We start from the raw sequence: 19578 nt of genomic DNA, 5'->3' as shown, positions 1-19578 counted from the left end.
TTCTGTTACTGCTTTTGCTTCATCCCATAGTTTTTCCTTTTATTAGTAATTTCTAATTTCATTCCATTGCCAAGTCCAACAGCTGAGGCCCCTCAAAGTAAATTTATTTGCTCTTTCTCCTGTGTATTGGTTATACGTTCCTGTTTCTTCTTTTACCTCATAATTCTTTGATGAAAACTGGACATTTTAGATAATGTGTTATAGCAACTCTAGATACTGATTCCCATCCCCCCACAGTTTGTTGTGTGCCTGTTTATTATTTTGTGACTGGACTGGACATTTTTCTTGAAGTAAATTTTCCCATAGTATATAGCCTTTAATGTCAATTTTCAAAGGGAACAGCCTCGAGCATGTGCATGGTCACCTTGGAATGACAACTCTCTTGGAGTATCTGTTTTCCTGATCTTCCTGTTAAGCTTCTAGCTGGTCTGCCTCTCTTGGTGTCTTATTCAGCTGTTAGCCTCTGCTAATTACAGTCTAATTGCTCTATTTTTTCCCTGACAGGGTCCCTAGACATAAATTGCTCCAGTCTGATCTAATTAGATTTGGGCTCCTTTGTCTTTGAGACCAATCTTAGATGCTTGTTCTGACCGCAGGAGAGTTCTTAGCTCTCTTTACCCCCTTGTCCTCTCAGTTAAAGTTTTAGCTGGCTTGTGGCTTAGCTAGTTCTCTTGAAGCTCCTCGTCTCATCTTAACTGCTTACCTTCAGAGTCTCCACCCAACCCTTAGGCTTGAATGTCCCCATACTCTTCTCAAAATAAAGTCTGTATTTCTTGTGAAAGCCCTCTGTTACTAAGGCCTGCCTCTTCCCCTGGGAACAACTTCTGAGCCACTGCTCTAGAGCTGTGGATAGGGACAGTGGACTGTTTCTGTGGGAATGATACCCATGCATGATCTACCAGTGGAGTGCTGGGTAACCATGGTTTGCCTTTCCTGCATGATATCTCCACTCCATGAGTAAGTTGGTACAGGGGCAATCAAGGCCCAGTATTCTTGGCTTGCCACCAGAGGTAGAGCCTCTGCCCTGTGTGTAGGGGCTTGGTGGAGGAAGAGAACCCCAGATGTATCAGTCATACCTGCCTGGAATAGAGCTTCTGCATCATGGGGCTGAGGATGGGGTGAGGTGGGAGGAGAAATGCCGCTGACTTTGCCCTCCTGGGGAGAAAGCACTCCTTCACTGGGACCTGGAGGGGGAAGAGAGCCCTTAGGCTTTACTTGAAATTAAAGCTTCCATCTCAGTGAGCTAAGGGATGGAGCAGGTCATGGCTCAAATGCCAGAGTTTTCACTGTTCTTACTGAGAGTTAGTTTATTTTCTTGTAGAAATGTTTCTTACTTGCTGAATGCCCATAGGACATTCATGGTTTTCACAGACTTTAAATGGTGGCTGTTTGTCTTTATAATTTTGGCCAGTTATGGTGGTTTTGTTGGAGAGAGGATTGGTGGAGCTTCTTCACACTGATTCTAGAAGTGCACAACTCTAACTCATTTTCAGGGTTCCATATACATATATATATATATATATATATATATATATATATATACACATATATTTTTAGTCATAGATGGTACCTTTTTTTTTGTAGATAATTATTTTTTATTGAAGGATAGTTGACACACAGTATTACATTACATTAGTTTCAGGTGTACAATATAGTGATTCAACATTTATATACATGATAATTCTAGGTACCACCTATCACCATACCAAGTTGTTACAATATTTTGACTATATTCCTTATGCTATACATTACATCCCGGTTACTTATTTATTTTACAATTGGAAGTGTGTACTTTTTTGTTTGTTTGTTTGTTTGTGAGGGCATCTCTCATATTTATTGATCAAATGGTTGTTAACAACAATAAAATTCTGTATAGGGGAGTCAATGCTCAATGCACAATCATTAATCCACCCCAAGCCTAATTTTCATCAGTCTCCAATCTTCTGAGGCATAACAAACAAGTTGTTACATGGAGAACAAATTCTTACCTGGTGAATAAGTTACATGGTGAACAGTACAAGGGCAGTCATCACAGAAACCTTCGATTTTTGCTCATGCATTATGAACTATAAAGAGTCAATTCAAATATGAATACTCATTTGATTTTTATACTTCATTTATATGTGGATACAACATTTCTCTCTTTATTATTATTATTTTTAATAAAATGCTGAAGTGGTAGGTAGATACAAGATAATGGTAGAAAATATAGTTTAGTGTTGTAAGAGAGCAAATGTAGATGATCAGGTGTGTGCCTGTAGACTATGTGTTAATCCAAGCTAGACAAGGGCAATAAAACATCCACATATGCAGAAGATTTCTCTCAGAATGGGCGGGGTGAGGTTCTAAGCCACACCTCTGTTGATCCCCAATTTCTCACCTGATGACCCCCTGCGACTGTGCCTGTCTTAGGTTGTTCCTCCCTTGAGGAATCTTACCCGTCTCTGGCTAACCAGTCATCTTCCGGGGGCATACAGGGAAATGTAAAGTTGGTAAGTGAGAGAGAAGCCTTATTGTTTGAAATGCTTAGCTTTTTATTTCTTTGCATATTTATGCCCTGTGGCTTCTATGCCCAGCATTTGTCTTGAGGTATCTTTACCACTTGGAAGAATTATGATACTCGGTAAATTTGATATGAGGCACGAATTCTATTTAAGGATTGTAATTAGGAAGGAAGAAGAAAAGCTATAGAAGTAGCAGGCAGCAGAAAACCTGGGAAGATTGATTATTTCTTTGACATATCTTCTTGTAGAGTAACTTCAGCATGTATAGCTTTTAAGCTACTACTTAAATTGCGCACACACATTAACATAATAGGAGTATAGTTACATAACCAAAGCACACCTGTAATTACCAGCCATCTCCAGTGAAACCAAGAAAACCAGTTAGGCACCTTAGGCATTTGTGAAAACTTATCTATGATATTGTGGATATTGTCCAACTGAACTTGAACAGTCTGAGAGAAATCAGACAAATTAAAACAACCCATTCCTGGGGAATGTTCACATCCCTTATGTTCTTCTAACAGTAAATAGTCTGTAGTTGTAAGATTTTGGAGCACTACAATTTGCACTTCTCCTAATTCTTGGTTGAGTTCCAACAGTATAGATCCAGTCAAACTTTTTGTTTTACTGTATGCACAGGCCAGCTTAGATATCTCCTTCCTCATTCCCATGGCAAGTCCAGGAGCTGGTGGGATGAGTGCATCTACAGCTGTAGCAGTGCGTGCATCTTTGTTGCGGTTTTTTGATGATCATCTTCTGTCATGAGTCTTCCAGAGAGTGCTGATGTTGGAAGTTCTTTTTCATATCGTGTCTTAGTTCATATTCGGGGTAGCCCAATTAGGCTTTGATCCTCTGTATAAACACAAACAAGCCCTTTGCCTACACTTTTATATGCCCTTTATACCCTTGTGTAGAACTCATTGGAGGTTACCACACAGGAACTGCCATTTTTTTTTTTGTTATCACTAATCTACACTTACATGACGAATATTATGTTTACTATGCTCTCCCCTATACCAGGTCCCCCCTATAAACCCTTTTACAGTCACTGTCCATCAGCATAGCAAAATGTTGTAGAATCACTACTTGCCTCCCTGTGTTGTACAGCCCTCCCTTTTCTCCCACCCCCCATGCATGCTAATCTTAATACCCCCCTACTTCTCCCCTCCCCTTATCCTCCCTACCCACCCTCCTCCCCACTCCCTTTCCCTCTGGTACCTGTTAGTCCATTCTTGAGTTCTGTGATTCTGCTGGTGTTTTGTTCCTTCAGTTTTTCCTTTGTTCTTATATTCCACAGATAAGTGAAATCATTTGGTATTTCTCTTTCTCCACTTGGCTTGTTTCACTGAGCATAATACCCTCCAGCTCCATCCATGTTGCTGCAAATGGTAGGATTTGCCCTTTTCTTATGGCTGAGTAGTATTCCATTGTGTATATGTACCACATCTTCTTTATCCATTCATCTATCGATGGACATTTAGGTTTCTTTCAATTCTTGGCTATTGTGAATAGTGCTGCGATAAACATAGGGGTGCATTGGTCTTTCTCAAACTTGATTGCTGCATTCTTCAGGTAAATTCCTTGGAGTGCAATTCATGGGTCAAATGGTAAGTCTGTTTTGAGCATTTTGATGTACCTCCATACTGTTTTCCACAATGGTTGAACTACCTTACATTCCCACCAGCAGTATAGGAGGGTTCCCCTTTCTCCACAGCCTCGCCAACATTTGTTGTTGTTTGTCTTTTGGATGGCAGCCATCCTTACTGGTGTGAGGTGATACCTCATTGCAGTTTCAATTTTCATTTCTCTGATAATTAGCGATGTGGAGCATCTTTTCATGTGTCTGTTGGCCATCTGTATTTCTTTTGGAGAACTGTCTGTTCAGTTCCTCTGCCCATTTTTTAATTGGGTTATTTGTTTTTTGTTTGTTGTGTCGTGTGAGCTCTTTATATATTCTGGACGTCAAGCCTTTATCGGATGTGTCATTTTCAAATATATTCTCCCATACTGTAGGGTTCCTTTTTGTTCTACTGATGGTGTCTTTTGCTGTACAGAAGCTTTTCAGCTTAATATAGTCCCACTTATTCATTTTTGCTGTTGATTTCCTTGCCTTTGGAGATATGTTCAAGAAGAGGTCACTCATGTTTATGTCTAAGAGGTTTTTGCCTATGTTTTCTTCCAAGAGTTTAATGGTTTCATGAATTACATTCAGGTCTTTGATCCATTTTGAGTTTACTTTTGTATATGGGGTTAGACAATGGTCCAGTTTCATTCTCCTACATGTAGCTGTCCAGTTTTGCCAGCACCATCTGTTGGAGAGACTGTCATTTTGCCATTGTATGTCCATGGCTCCTTTATCAAATATTAATTCACCATATATGTCTGGGTTTATGTCTGGATTCTCTAGTCTGTTCCATTGGTCTGTGGCTTTGCTCTTGTGCTAGTACCAAATTGTCTTGATTACTATGGCTTTTTAGTAGAGCTTGAAGTTGGGGAGTGAGATCCCCCCCTACTTTATTCTTCTTTCTCAGGATTGCTTTGGCTATTCAGGGTCTTTGGTGTTTCCATATGAATTTTTGAATTATTTGTTCCAGTTCATTGAAGAATGTTGCTGATAGTTTCATAGGGATTGCATCAAATCTGTATATTGCTTTGGGCAGGATGGCCATTTTGACAATATTAATTCTTCCTAGCCACGAGCATGGGATGAGTTTCCATCTGTTGGTGTCCTTTTTAATTTCTCTTAAGAATGACTTGTAGTTTTCAGAGTATAAGTCTTTCACTTCTTTGGTTAGGTTTATTCCTACGTATTTTATTTTTTTTGATGCAATTGTGAGTGGAGTTGTTTTCCTGATTTCTCTTTCTGTGGGTTCATTGTTGTGTATAGGAAAGCCACAGATTTCTGTGTATTGATTTTGTATCCTGCAACTTTGCTCTATACCGATATCAGTTCTAATAGTTTTGGGGTGGAGTCTTTAGGGTTTTTTATGTACAGTATCATGTCATATTCAAATAGTGACAGTTTAACTTCTCCTTTACCAATCTGGATACCCTGTATTTTTTTGCTTTGTCTTATTGCCATGACTAGGACCTCCAATACTCTCTTAAGTAACAGTGGGGAGAGTGGGCATCCCTGTCTAGTCCTCGATCTCAGAGGAAATGCTTTCAGCTTCTTGCTGTTCAATATAATGTTGGCTTTCGGTTTATCATGGATGGCCTTTATTATGTTGAGGTACTTGCCCTCTATTCCCATTTTGCTGAGAGTTTTTATCATGAATGGACGTTGAAGTTTGTCAAATGGTTTTTCAGCATCTATGGAGATGAACATGTGGTTTTTATCTGTCTTTTTGTTGATATGGTTGATGAAGTTGATGGACTTTCGAATGTTGTACCATCCTTGCATCCCTGGGATGAATCCCATTTGGTCACGGTGTACAATCCTTTTGATCTATTTTTGAGTTTCGTTTGCTAATATTTTGTTGAGTATTTTTGCATCTACGTTCATCAGGGTTAATGGTCTGTAGTTTTCTTTTTTGGTGGGATCTTTGCCTGGTTTTAGTATTAAGGTGATGCTGGCTTCATGGAATGAGTTTGAGAGTATTCCCTCATCTCGTATTTTTTGGAAAACTTTAAGGAGAATGGGTATTATGTCTTCCCTGTATGTCTGATAAAATTCCGAGGTAAATCCATCTGGCCCGGGGGTTTTGTTCTTTGATAGTTTTTGATTACCGCTTCAATTTTGTTGCTGGTAATTCTTCTGTTTAGATTTTCTGTTTCTTTCTGGGTCAATCGTGGAAGGTTGTATTTTTCTAGGAAGTTGTCCATTTCTTCTAGGAATCCCAGCTTGTTAGAATATAGGTTTTAATAGTATTCTCTAATAATTCTTTGTATTTCTGTGGGGTCTGTCGTGATTTTTCCTTTCTCATTTCTGATACTGTTGATTTGTGTTGACTCTCGTTTCTTCTTAATAAGTCTGGCTAGAGGCTTATTTATTTTCTTTATTTTCTCAAAGAACCAGCTCTTGGTTTCACTGATTTTTGCTATTGTCTTATTCTTCTCAATTTTATTTATTTCTTCTCTGATCTTTATTATGTCCCTCCTTCTGCTGACCTTAGGCCTCATCTGTTCTTCTTTTTCCAATTTCGATAATTGTGACATTAGACCATTCATTTGAGATTGTTCTTCCTCTTTTAAATATGCTTGGATTGCTATATACTTTCCTCTTAAGACTGCTTTTGCTGTGTCCCACAAAAGTTGGGGCTTAGTGTTGTTCTTGTCATTTGTTTCCATATATTGCTGGATCTCCATTTTGATTTGGTCATTGATCCATTGATTATTTAGGAGCGTGTTGTTAAGCCTCCATGTGTTTGTGAGCCTCTTTGCTTTCTTTGTACAGTTTATTTTTAGTTTTATGCCTTTGTGGTCTGAAAAGTTCGTTGGTAGGATTTCAGTCTTTTGGAATTTTCTGAGGCTCTTCTTGTGGCCTAGTATGTGGTCTATTCTGGAGAATGTTCCATGTGCAGTTGAGAAGAATGTATATCCTGTTGCTTTTGGATGTAGAGTTCTATAGATGTCTATTAGGTCCATCTGCTCTACTGTGTTGTTCAGTGCTTCCGTGTCCTTACTTATTTTCTGCCCGGTGGATTAATCCTTTGGGGTGAGTGGTGTGTTGAAGTCTCCTACAATGAATGCATTGTAGTCTATTTCCCCCTTTAGTTCTGTTAGTATTTGTTTCACATATGCTGGTGCTCCTGTGTTGGGTGCATATATATTTAGACTGGTTATATCCTCTTCTTGGACTGAGCCCTTTATCATTATGTAGTGTCCTTCTTTATCTCTTGTTACTTTCTTTGTTTTGAAGTCTGTTTTGTCTGATATTAGTACTGCAGCCCCTTTTTTCTTCTCGCTGTTGTTTGCTTGAAATATGTTTTTTCATCCCTTGACTCTTAGTCTGTACACATCTTTGGGTTTGAGGTGATTTTCTTGTAAGCAGCATATAGATGTGTCTTGCTTTTTTATCCATTCTATTACTCTGTGTCTTTTGATTGGTGCATTCAGTTCATTAACATTTAGGGTGAATATTGAAAATATGTACTTATTGCCGTTGCAGCCTTTAAATTCGTGGTTACCAAAAGTTCAAGGTTAGCCTCTTTAGTATCTTACTGCCAAACATAGCTCGCTTATTGAGCTGTTATATACACTGTCTGGAGATTCTTTTCTTCCCTCCCTTCTTATTCCTCCTCCTCGATTCTTCATATTTTGGGTGTTTTGTGCTTTGCTCTTTCTAGGAGTGCTCCCATCTAGAGCAGTCCCTGTAAGATGTCCTGTAGAGGTGGTTTGTGGGAAGCAAATTCCCTCAGCTTTTGTTTTTCTGGGAATTGTTTATTCCCTCCATCATACTTGAATGATATTCGTGCTGGATACAGTATCCTTGGTTCAAGGCCCTTGTGTTTCATTGCATTTAATATATCATGCCATTCTCTTCTGGCCTGTAGGGTTTCTGTCAAGACGTCTGATGTTAGCCTGATGGGTTTTCCTTTACTGGTGACCTTTTTCTCTCTAGCTGCCTATAAAACTCTTTCTTTGTCCTTGATCTTTGCCATTTTAATTATTATGTGTCTTGGTGTTTTCCTCCTTGGATCGTTTCTGTTGAGGGTTCTGTGTATTTCCGTGGTCTGTTCGATTATTTCCTCCCCCACTTTGGGGAAGTTTTCAGCAATTATTTCTTCTAAGATGCTTTCCATCTCTTTTCCTCTCTCTTCTTCTTCTGGAACCCCTATAATACGGATATTGTTCCTTTTGGATTGGTCACACAGTTCTCTGAATATTGTTTCATTCCTGGAGATCCTTTTGTCTCTCTCTATGTCACCTTCTATGCGTTCCTGTTCTCTGATTTCAATTCCATCAATGGCCTCTTGCATTCTATCCATTCTGCTTATAAACCCTTCCAGAGTTTGTTTCATTTCTGCGATCTCCTTTCTGGCATCTGTGATCTCCTTCCGGACTTCATCCCATTTCTCTTGCGTATTTCTCTGCATCTCTGTTAGCATGTTTATGATTCTTATTTTGAATTCTTTGTCAGGAGGACTGGTTAAGTCTGTCTCCTTCTCTGGTGTTGTCTCTGTGATCTTTGTCTGCCTGTAGCTTTGCCTTTTCATGGTGATAGGAATAGTCTGCAGAGCTGGGACGAGTGACGGCTGGAAGGACTTCCTTTCTTGTTGGTTTGTGGCCCTCCTCTCCTGGGAGAACAGCGGCCTCTAGTGGGTTGTGCTGGGCAACTGCGCGCAGACAGGGCTTCTGCTTCCTGCCCGGCTGCTATGGAGTTAATCTCCGCTGTTGCTGTGGGCGTGGCCTGGCTCGGGCAGCTACTCCAAAATGGTGGAGTCGCGTTGGAGCAGGAGCGGCTGGGAGGCTATTTATCTCCGTAAGGGGCCTCCCTGCTCCCTGCAGCCCAGGGGTTAGGGTGCCCAGAGATCCCAGATTCCCTACCTCTGGATTAAGTGACCCGCCCTGCCCGTTTAAGACTTCCAAGAAGCACCCGCCAAAACAAAACAAAACAACGACCATTAAAAAAAAAAAAAAAAAAAATTTTAAATAAAAAAAAAAAAAACGTTGTTCGTTTTTCTTTATTCTCCAGTGCCAGCCTCAGTCCTCTGCTCACCACTCTTTCTGCCCTGTTTCCCTAGTATTGGGGTCCCTATCCCTTTAAGACTTCCAAGAAGCGCTCGCCAAAACTAAACAGCAAAAAAAAAAAAAAAAGAAAAAATTGGTCGCTCGCTTTTCTTATGTCCTCCGGCGCCCGGCCTCCGATGCCCGCTCACCGGTCCTGCTGCCCTGTTTCCCTAGCATCCAGGGCCCCCTGCCCACGCACTGTGTCTGCGCTCTTTCCCGGATGGCGGGGGCTGGGTGTTCGGCAGCCCTGGGCTCCGTCTCCCTCCCGCTCTGCCTGCTCTTCTCCCGCCGGGAGCTGGGGGGAGGGGCGCTCGGCTCCCGCGGGGCCGGGGCTTGTATCTTACCCCCTTCGCGAGGCGCTGGGTTCTCTCAGGTGCGGATGTGGTCTGGATATTGTCCTGTGTCCTCTGGTCTTTATTCTAGGAAGGGTTGTCTTTGTTATATTTTCATAGATATATGTGGTTTTGGGAGGAGATTTCCGCCGCTCTACTCACGCCGCCATCTTCCGCCCCTCTCCCCAAGACCAGATCATACCTTTTTAATTTAGAGTTTTGCAAACTATAGTTTGTGGGTCAAATCTACATAAAGGTTCGTAGGAAAGCAGTCATGCCCACTTATTCATATACACTTTATGTCTGACAGAGTTGAGTAATTGTGACCAAGACTGTTTGTCACACAAAGCCAAAAATCTTTAGTATCTGGCCCTTTACAGGGAAAAAAACTGCTAATCATACTTTAGTTGATAGTCTTTAACAAAGTCTTTTATTAATTAAATATATAAGTGCTTTTGTAGTAAATGTGAGTTGTTAAGAATACCAACTGTAATTAAAATCAGAGTTTGCTTAATGATAAAAGCAGGTTTGTAATATGAACGTGATATTTTCTGTTTTTCCAACATTTTCAGATCTGGTAGCTCAGTGAGGAGAAAGATTGGAATTACTGATAGATAAAACAGAAAATCTCATGGATTCAGTAAGTATGGGATATAATAACACTTTTCAGGTTGTGAAGTAGAGAAACTATGGTTGATGGCTAACTTAATAGGAAAATGTGTTAAATTTAATACTGCTTTTTTTCTCTCTAACCTCCATTATGTAATTTGAATTGTGATAATGAGGACAATAATGAGGAATAGAAAAAAAATCCACAAACCATTAAGAAAGTTTTTTTGTGGAAAACATAGTCAATATACAGAAACAATTTTTTTAAGCTTTGGAATGATGCTTACATAATTTAGCAGTTAAGTTGCATACACTGCTGTTTCTGTACATCTTTTAAAACACGAAACAAAAGAAAGTTACCACCCACTGTGAATCCTGAAAACTGGTCAGTTCACTCAGTCTTTTGCTTATTGTGATAGCTTGAGCTTTCCTTGTATCAAGCAAGAGTCAGAGATTAGGAAGGGCTGATGAGTCTTAAAGGAATCATTGTGTCCCTGTGACCTACTTATGCTACAGTTAGATGTGTCTTTGCATTTTCCATCTGGTTTAAGTGGATGAAGGTTTTTAAGAAAGATGATAGATGTAGAGGAAATAGAAGGAGGGCATATAGATCAGTTATAGCTTAGGTCTACACAATTACAAATTTAAATGCAGATAAATTAACACTTTGAAACTGATCAGTGAGTTTTTCAAGGTTATGAGCACAAGTTTTAGACTTAGGCTGCCTGTGATTGAATCCAGTCTCTGCCACTTAACTAGTTATGTGACCTTAGACAAGTTATTTAACCTCTTTATGCCTTAGTAAAATGGAAATGTACCTACTTCATAGTGTTTCAAGGGTTAAATCAGATAATGCATGTAAAATACAGTAAGAGCCATTTAAATGTTTACTGTTATTGTCGATTTCACAGGGACATCTATTAACAGTAGGTCCTAGGAGAATAACAGTTTTTTTCATCAAAGCACATGGTCATTGGAAGAAGGATGGCACCATACAGCAAGTCAAAACACTGGGGTTCTATAATGGCTCACTTTGTAACCCATTGCTGGGGGGCAAAGAGGGCAAAGATGTATCTGATCCCAGATCTTTAGACCAAATTCTTTGGTACTTCCAGTCCATTTCTTAGCTACTCTTAATCTGTGAAGATTACCCTGTTTAAGTGGAATGGTCTGTGTTTGACTAGTAGTAGTATATAGTTTGTACTTTCCAAAGAAAAATCACTTTAATTTTGTTGACTACATGACACAGAATAATAAAAGGTAGTCATTAACTAACAGGTGTTTCTCTTTATGAAGGAATAACATATATACAATAAAATACAGCAAGTATGCTACTTTTAATTGTGCAGCTCAGTAACTTTTTTTACATATGTCTGTACCCATGTAATCGCCACCTAGGTCAAGGTATAAAACATTTCTAGTACGTTAGAATGCTCCTTCATACCCCTTCTAGTTAATAATCCCCCAAAGAGGTAACCATTTTTCTGACTTACATCATCCTAGATAATGCTTTGCCTATTCTTAAAATGTATATAGAATTATATGTTACATACTCTTTCATGTCTGGTTGCTTTCACTCACCATTGTTCCTATGAGATTCATCCATGTTGAATATACTGATAGTTTATTCCTTTTTATTGTACTGTTCCATTGTATAAATCTACATACTATAATTTATCCATTTTCCTCTTTTGTCTTTCTGTGTTTCATTTAGGATAGTTTCTATTGCTGTTTTCAAGTTTACTTATCTTGTCTTCTGTAGTTTATAATATGCTATTACTCCCATTTCATGTGTTTTTCATCTCTAGAAGTTTGATCTGGATCTTCCATGTGTTTCCTTACCAGGTGCTTGCTTTCCCCTACCTTCTTGAATATATGAAGTAGATTTATAATTGAAATGTTTATTCTACTTACATATAATGTAAATATTGATAGAGTTGGATTTAAGAAGTTTTGTTGCTCTTTGATTTTTATTTGTCCTGTCCTCTTTGTCCTTATTTTTCTTTCTTTTTCATTTTAAAATGTTTAATTTTATCACCTTTTGGTTTTTTTAACTGCCTTATTGAATTATTTCTTTATTGGTAAATAATTCACAGAACATACAGTGGACCCATTTAAAGTGTACAGTTCAGTGGGTTTTGGTATATTACATTATAACTTTTAAAGTTGTAGTAAAATATATGTAACAAAATTTGCCATTTTAACCATTTTTAAACATATAATTCAGTGACATTAGTTACAGTTCCAGTGGTGTGCAACCAACACCCATCTATTTCCAGAACTTCTTCACCCTAGATGTACCCTCTGCATCCATTAAATAATTACTCCCTGTTTCCTGTACCCCAGCCCCTTGTAACCTCTAATCTACTTCCTGTCTCTATGAATTTGCCTTTTCTAGGTACCTGATGTAAGTGGATTCCTGCAGTAGTTGACCTTTTACATCTGGCTTATTTCACTTAGCACAATATTTTCAAGTTTCGTCCATGTTGTATCGTGTATGAGAACTTCATTTCTTTTTATGGGCAAATAATATTCCATTGTTTGTCTATACCACATTTTATGTATTCATCTGCTGATGGACCTTTGGGTTGTTTTTATCTCTGGGCTATTGTGAATAATGCTGCTATGGACATTAGTGTGCAAGTATCTGTAGGAGTCACTGCTTTCAGTTCCTTTGGGTCTGTTCCTAGGAATTGAATTGCTGGGTCATATGATAATTCTGTTTAGCTTTTGAGGAACTGCCAAACTGTTTTCCGTAGTTGCTGCATTGTTTTATATTCCCACCAACAATGTACAAGGGTACCAGTTTTTCTACATCTTCACCAACACTTGATATTTTCCATCTTTTTATTATAGCCATTCTGGTGGGTATGAAGTGGTATCTTATTGTGGTTTTTTCTTGCATTTTCCCTGATGACTAATGATGTTGAGCATCTTCCCATTTGCTTATTGGCCATTTTTACATCTTTGTTGGAGAAGTTATTCAAGTTCTTTGCCCATTTTTTAATAGGGTATCATCAGGTGCTAATGAAATTATCTACAAGAATTGAAGAGGCCATCAGGCTGGTCAGCTTGCCCTTGTCATCCTCACAGTTATTTTTCTATCTTGTTCTCTTCTATCCATCCCACCCCATCCCCAAGGGAAGCTTTGGTAAGGTGTAATACTTGCACTTTATAGCTGAACTGGTTTTATATAGGTGATTTGCCAATGTTCAAATATTGACCTAAGGACTGTGGAGGAATTGTTACCTCAACCTATTGAATCACATGACTATATTTAGTTTTATGACTTTCATTGCTCACTACTATTTCTCATCCACATTATTTTCCTTTTTCTTGGGTTCTTTACTGTGGTTTAGTTTGTGAGTAATTGCAGGGTTTAGGCAACTAAGAAGTTCACCATATATACAGTTTAGAGGGCACAGTCCCCAAGACTACCCTCAATTCTAATACCAACTACAAGTTTGTCCGGAAACTGAGCACGTTTTTATGGCTCAAAATTCCAGGATTATACTGAGCAGAAGAAGCAAATGTATTTGCAGGCAGCTGGCTTAGAAGGAGCCTTTCTTGTTGGAAGCATAAAGAGGGAAAGGATTCCACTAGCAGGAAGAGCCATTTCTGTTGCTTAACATCAGTCATGTGTATTGCTTCAATGGTGAAGCAAAAGGAGGGAAGGAAGCCTTTTCAGTGGGCTCATACTGCTTGCCAGAGACTGGCGGATTCATGCTTTGGGGAACCAATGATTATGAATGGCCAGTCTGTAACTGTGAAGAAAGAAAAGGGGTCAAGAATGTTAAGACTTCAACAGGACTAACAAAAGTAGAAATTTAACAGGTATTACTGTGAATCAATCATATAGTCAGTGCCAGAGATCAAACAATTCTTGCTTCTTTTCTAGTCTGTCACCTTCAAAACAACCAGCAGAAATCTTGCCCGAGCCATGTCTATGAAGAATCTCAAGCTCACTATCATTGTCATCATTGTATCAGTCGTAAGTTTTTGTTCTTTTGGTGTGTGAGTTTATTTTTTCAATCTCTAAGAAATTAGGTTATGGAATTCTTTCTCAATGATTAGCACTATAAAATGAGCTACATATAACTTTTAGTGGTGAAATACATGAACCAAGCAGTAGCTTTTCTATGAAGTCACTACGAAATACTATCACTACTTTAAACCCCATTTCCCTACTGAAAATTCTTGTATGTATGTAAGGAGTCATGCAAGGCTTTTCAAATATACTTGGATATTTAATGTTGTCTCTACCAAAGTGGGATTCTTTAAAAGTTACATTTTCTAAATGACTCCATATTTTTAAATTGTATTTATATTTTCTAGTTGACTCCATTCTCTATTTCTGTTTTCTCTTTTATAGTTGATCTGTTTGTGTTTGGCAACCTTGCAAAACTCTTACTACTTTTAATAGTTTTGTCAGTTGATTCTTCTGTATGCTGTAGGTCAGCAGTCAGCAAACATTCTGTAAAGTGCCAGATAGTAAATATTTCAGGCTTTGAGTGCTGCATACAGTCTCTGTTACATAGTCTTTTTTTTTAAAAAAATAACCCTTTAAAAATATAAAAACCATTCTTAGCTCGTAGTCCAAGAGCTGTAGTTAGCTGACCCCAGCGCTATAGGTACATGAAATTATGATAAGTCTGTTAATGATTTTATATATGTACACACACATACCTGCACACAGTATATATAATTTTTTATATTACATACATACATATTGCATTTACTAGCAATGTTGAATAATTGCGGTGTCAATGAACATCTTTATTTAGTTCCTGCTTTTAATTGGAATGGTTCTAATGTTTCATTTGTAAGAGTGATACTTACTATAAGTTCTTGTTAGATTTTTATTGCCAAGTTAAAGAACTTTACTTTTCTATTTACATTGCTAAAAGTTTTTATCAGGGTTGGGCATTTGATTTTAGGAAATGATAGTTCTCTACCCAATGAACTGATAATGTGACTATTTACATTTGATATTATTGTATTCAATAACTTTAATAAATATAATTAACTTTCATTTCTGGAATAAATACTAAGAGGTCATTATGTAGTCTTTTAATTCATCATGAGTTCAATTTGCTAATATTTATTTAGTAGCTCTCTTGTCTTTAAATATACATTAGTCTATATGCTATTATCCTATTGGAACCCCTACATGAACAGATATTGAACCTCTGGAACTATCTTGCATGTCTAATAACCTTTTTAATATGTTTACACTCCCTTTTTTGCATTGAATTCTGGAAGAATCATTCCACTAACTCTTCCAGCAAAGTTATTTTAGTTTTAGCTCTGTTCATTCTGCTGTCCAACTCTTCTGCTTATTTATTTTTCACAGCCATGCTTTAACTTTCTAAGAACTCTTAGTTTAACCTTTTTTTCATGGAACTTGTTAACAGATGTGCCCTCTTGAATTTCTCTGGACATATATTAAGAGATACATTACAGGAAATTAGCTTACGTGATAGTGGGAGCTGGCTAGGCAAGTCTGAAATATGTAGGGCAGGCTGTTAGGAAGGGCAGGCTGGACTTGTAGGGCAGGAGCAGAGCTGTAATTCACAAGTAGAATTTCTTCTTCATTGAGGAATCATCAGCTCTGCTCTTAAGGCCTTCTGATTGAATCAGGCTCATTCAGATTATGTAGGCTAATCTGCCTGATTTAAAATCAATTGATTATGAGCTTTAATCAAATCTACAAAATACAGCAACACCTAGATAGTGTTTGATTGGATAACTGCACACTGTAGCCTAGCCAAGGTGGTAGATAAAACTGACCTCACAGAAATACAGTTATGTTTATATGTGATAGATTTATTATTTTTATTTTTAAATGAATTATATAGGTATGTTTTAAATTTTCATTTCTAATGTGGTAAGTGTTGATAGTTATAACCCACCTAAATATAAGAGCTCTTTGGAGTCCTAATTTTTAAGAGTGTAAGGAGGTCCCAAACCAAAAGTGAGAGCTGCTGGTCTAAACAAGGGTATGTGCTTTTCCTTGGGAGTACTTTGTGGCTGGACAAAGCAGCCTTCCCTCCCTGTCCTCTTGTCATTTGCAGAAGCCCAAAGTTAACTCTGGGCAGGTACCTCTGACTCAGCTCCACTTCTCAACTCCCCCTTGAAGGTCCTCCACCTTAGACAGCTGGGTCTACCTAACAGAGAGGGGCAGCCATAGATCTATGAATGTTATACTGGAAATTATGCCATGGCCTTGAAGGTCTTCTTGCTCAGAATACTCAGGTGGTACTTTCTAGGCTTTCTCAGGTTACCTTTTTCTTTCTTCTTTGGTCTGAGAATTTAGATTGATTTGTGAAGCTGGATTATTGTTAAATTCAGATTATATTTATTACTTATTACATGCAGAAGACTGCTCTACATGCACTATCAATCTTTGCCATAAGGTGTTGTCACTTTAGCTTGTACTTCAGCTTTAAAAATCCTTGTATTTTCAACTGTGGCAGATAGCTTTATAGCCAATCAGATTATCTGTGTATGTACATGTGTGTGTGCACACACCTGCCGTATGCATGCATGCACACATACATGAATATGACATACTATTCTGTTCATTCATTAATGACCAGAATTTGCTGTAACTCCCACCCCTACCCCCAACATTTATAGAGAAGTAAGGCAAACAACCTTGCTGACTTTTGCGAGGGGTCATGGAATTCATAACTATTTTTTTCCAAGCATGTGAGTAATGAAACCAGTCACTTAAAGATCTCAAAAGTTGTAATGTCAAGCAAAATAAAATGACTATTTTAATGAACCTTATGTTTAAAATAAATCAATTTTTTGGAATATATTAATGTGCACAAGTATATAACTTTGAGATATCATAATTTTAAATTACAATACTATAATTTAAAAGCTAACACATCTATAATAGGACTAGCATTTTTGCTGTGTTATTTGTATCATCAGCTTTCCTTTCATTTGGTAACTATAATTATTGTGTCACTGAAATGTTCATAGCAACATTCTTGCTCATAGGTGATAGAGATGTAGAGTCTCTACTCATGCTTTTTAATGTTATCGTTCCAATAACGAAAAATTAATCCATGTATCAAAGTAAAAATGTACTTAATAATAAAATAATTCTTCCAGGAAGTTTTGGTCACTTGTGATCTTGATGACTATTAATTCTGTTATTGGTAAGAGTTGCTCATATACCTTGATTTTGCCTAGTTCCCAGTGAAGAAAAGCAACCCCATTACTTTCTCTGCAACTGAAGAAAGCACAGTGGAATTCAAGTGGGTGAGAGTTGTATCAGAAAGGATAATTTTAACTCCACTTCTACCTTTGAAAATACTTGATTAGTGTATTTGTATTATTATACAACTGCTACTCTATTGGAATCAGTATTTGTTAATAGGTTTTTGCTTTATGTATTATTTAAGAACATGTGATAGATGCAAGAAAATAAAATTGCCTTCCCCCTCCCTCTAGGTGTTCATCTATACCATTGTGTCACCTCTGTGTGGTGGATTTACGTGGCCAAGCTGTGTGAAGAAATAAAAATAAGAGAAAGTTCTCCTTAACCAAGGATATGAGAGAATGAGGAGTTAAAAGCAATCCTTGTGATTCAGGCCTTTTGATACTGACAGATGGTATCTGCCAGTCTCTTCAACCCTCTTCTTTTTATTTTTTTAAATCTTGTTCTATGCCTCCAGATTTATCTTTGCCCTGTTAACCAATTTACTCCAGTGCACTTCAGATTGAACCATCTATTGTGGCGATATTCTTAAAAAGGCTTTTTGTTTGTTTCTTGGGTTTGTTAACTAGTGTCATCTGCTTAGAGAAACATTTTTGTTTGTCATTGCACAAAGCTAGCACCAAGATAGAAACCACTAGTCTTAAGAGCTAAATTGTGGATAAACTTTGTATGTGCACACAGAAGTATTCAGGAGAGATAAAACTGTTAACATCTCATCTTAATGTCTTTTGTTATTGAAGAGTTGTAGGTGCTTGAAAACAATATAAATGGATAATCATTATTTGGGGAATTGTAATTGAGTTGCTGGTGCTGCTTATTTCTAAGAGCCCAGACAGGTAAGTACTCAACATTTTATCTCAGTCAGATGGGGAACATTTCACTAGTCCCTTAGAAGCACACAGAATTATCCTTGTTCTAATACTCACTTTCAGGAAGAAAGTTTTGACCATTTACAACCTGTGGAACTTGATTTCCTCTGTTTCCCCATTGGCAGTTGAGTTGAGATGATGGTTTAAATATTGTTGAAGGTTGTTTTTTCTTATGAATTTCTTTTTCTTTGGTGGGTATTAAGGTGTTGGAGGAGGTGGAGAGGCAAATTCCTCTGGTTCACCGAAGGAAAAGAAGAGAAACACAGGATGTGTTAACATTTTAGATGTATGAAGGGAGGTAGTGAGGGAAATTTTTTTCAGTCTGGGCAAGGTCCAAATTGAACATAGTTAACAGTCAGCTGCGAGGTTTGTATTTGACTGCTGTTGAATACTAGTTTGAGCATCCTTTTGTGGTTGAATAAGTTCTCTAATCTGCCTAATCTGAAGACTTCTTTTGTGAAACTTGAGAGTAGACAGTATGATGTATAAAAGAAATGTAAGACAGTTTAACATCTGTTCAACTGCAGTGTGAGAAAACTGGAGTATAATCATGCTGCTTCAGCAACTGTAGCATCTGTTAGCTAGTATGTATTTTTGGTGTGTATCTGAATAGAGAACATTTGCTACCCTAGTTGTAATTGCATTTACTTATGAATAAATGGAAATTATATTACATTTGACTATTTTCCCAATGAAAGAATAACTTAGTCTATAAAACCTACCTACCTGTTTAGCCTAGTCATGTGCCTTGAATACATAATCTGGCTCATGTTACCTGTTCTTCCATCCAAACCTTTCAATTCATACCACCTGATTGATTTATTTGACATATATTTTAGGCCCTGTGGAACTTTTCCTGATGATCATGCATAGTGAAAATATTTTTCAGTCTTTTTTTTATCAACACTAGTGCTTTTTAATTACATTACCATTTCCTATTGGAAAACACGTTTGTTATAGGAAAACATTTGACATTCCTGAATAAGAATTCCCAAATGTCTTTAATCCAAAGAAAAAAACCTTCAAGTTTATTTCCCTTTCTTATACACACCTGACTAAAAATGATGTGCATGTTTTAGGGATAAGTTACTTAACCGTCCCTTGGTCTATTTATGTATAAGAATGCTTTTGAAAGCACATACCTTGTTTTAAATGATGCACATACTGAAGGCACTAATAAAATTTAAGAGTAATACAGTAAGTTTTTGTTTTAGAATTTCTTCCTGGAATCTAATTTCTTCATTAGATCAGTTCAACTGCTTTTATCTCTGAGAAACAGAGGGGCCCTCTGGGTAAGTTGAAACATTGTTTTTTAGAGTACATTGTACAAAATTATTTTGGATTCGTGGATTATTATT

General features: G+C 37.6%; 1 long non-coding RNA gene across 1 annotated transcript; it reads left to right on the top strand.

Annotated features, from left to right (window-relative positions):
* Nucleotides 1-10095: 10095 nt before the first annotated feature.
* LOC130682311 (uncharacterized) lies at nucleotides 10096-18147 on the top strand. Its single transcript, XR_008995537.1, has 3 exons — nucleotides 10096-10148; nucleotides 14016-14108; nucleotides 17585-18147. It is a non-coding gene; the product is annotated as an uncharacterized LOC130682311 (long non-coding RNA).
* The last annotated feature ends 1431 nt before the right edge of the window (nucleotides 18148-19578 follow it).

The sequence above is a fragment of the Manis pentadactyla genome (assembly GCF_030020395.1).
Source record: "Manis pentadactyla isolate mManPen7 chromosome Y unlocalized genomic scaffold, mManPen7.hap1 SUPER_Y_unloc_3, whole genome shotgun sequence".
NCBI classification, from domain to species: domain Eukaryota; kingdom Metazoa; phylum Chordata; class Mammalia; order Pholidota; family Manidae; genus Manis; species Manis pentadactyla.
This window is presented reverse-complemented; position numbering and strand designations above follow the sequence as displayed.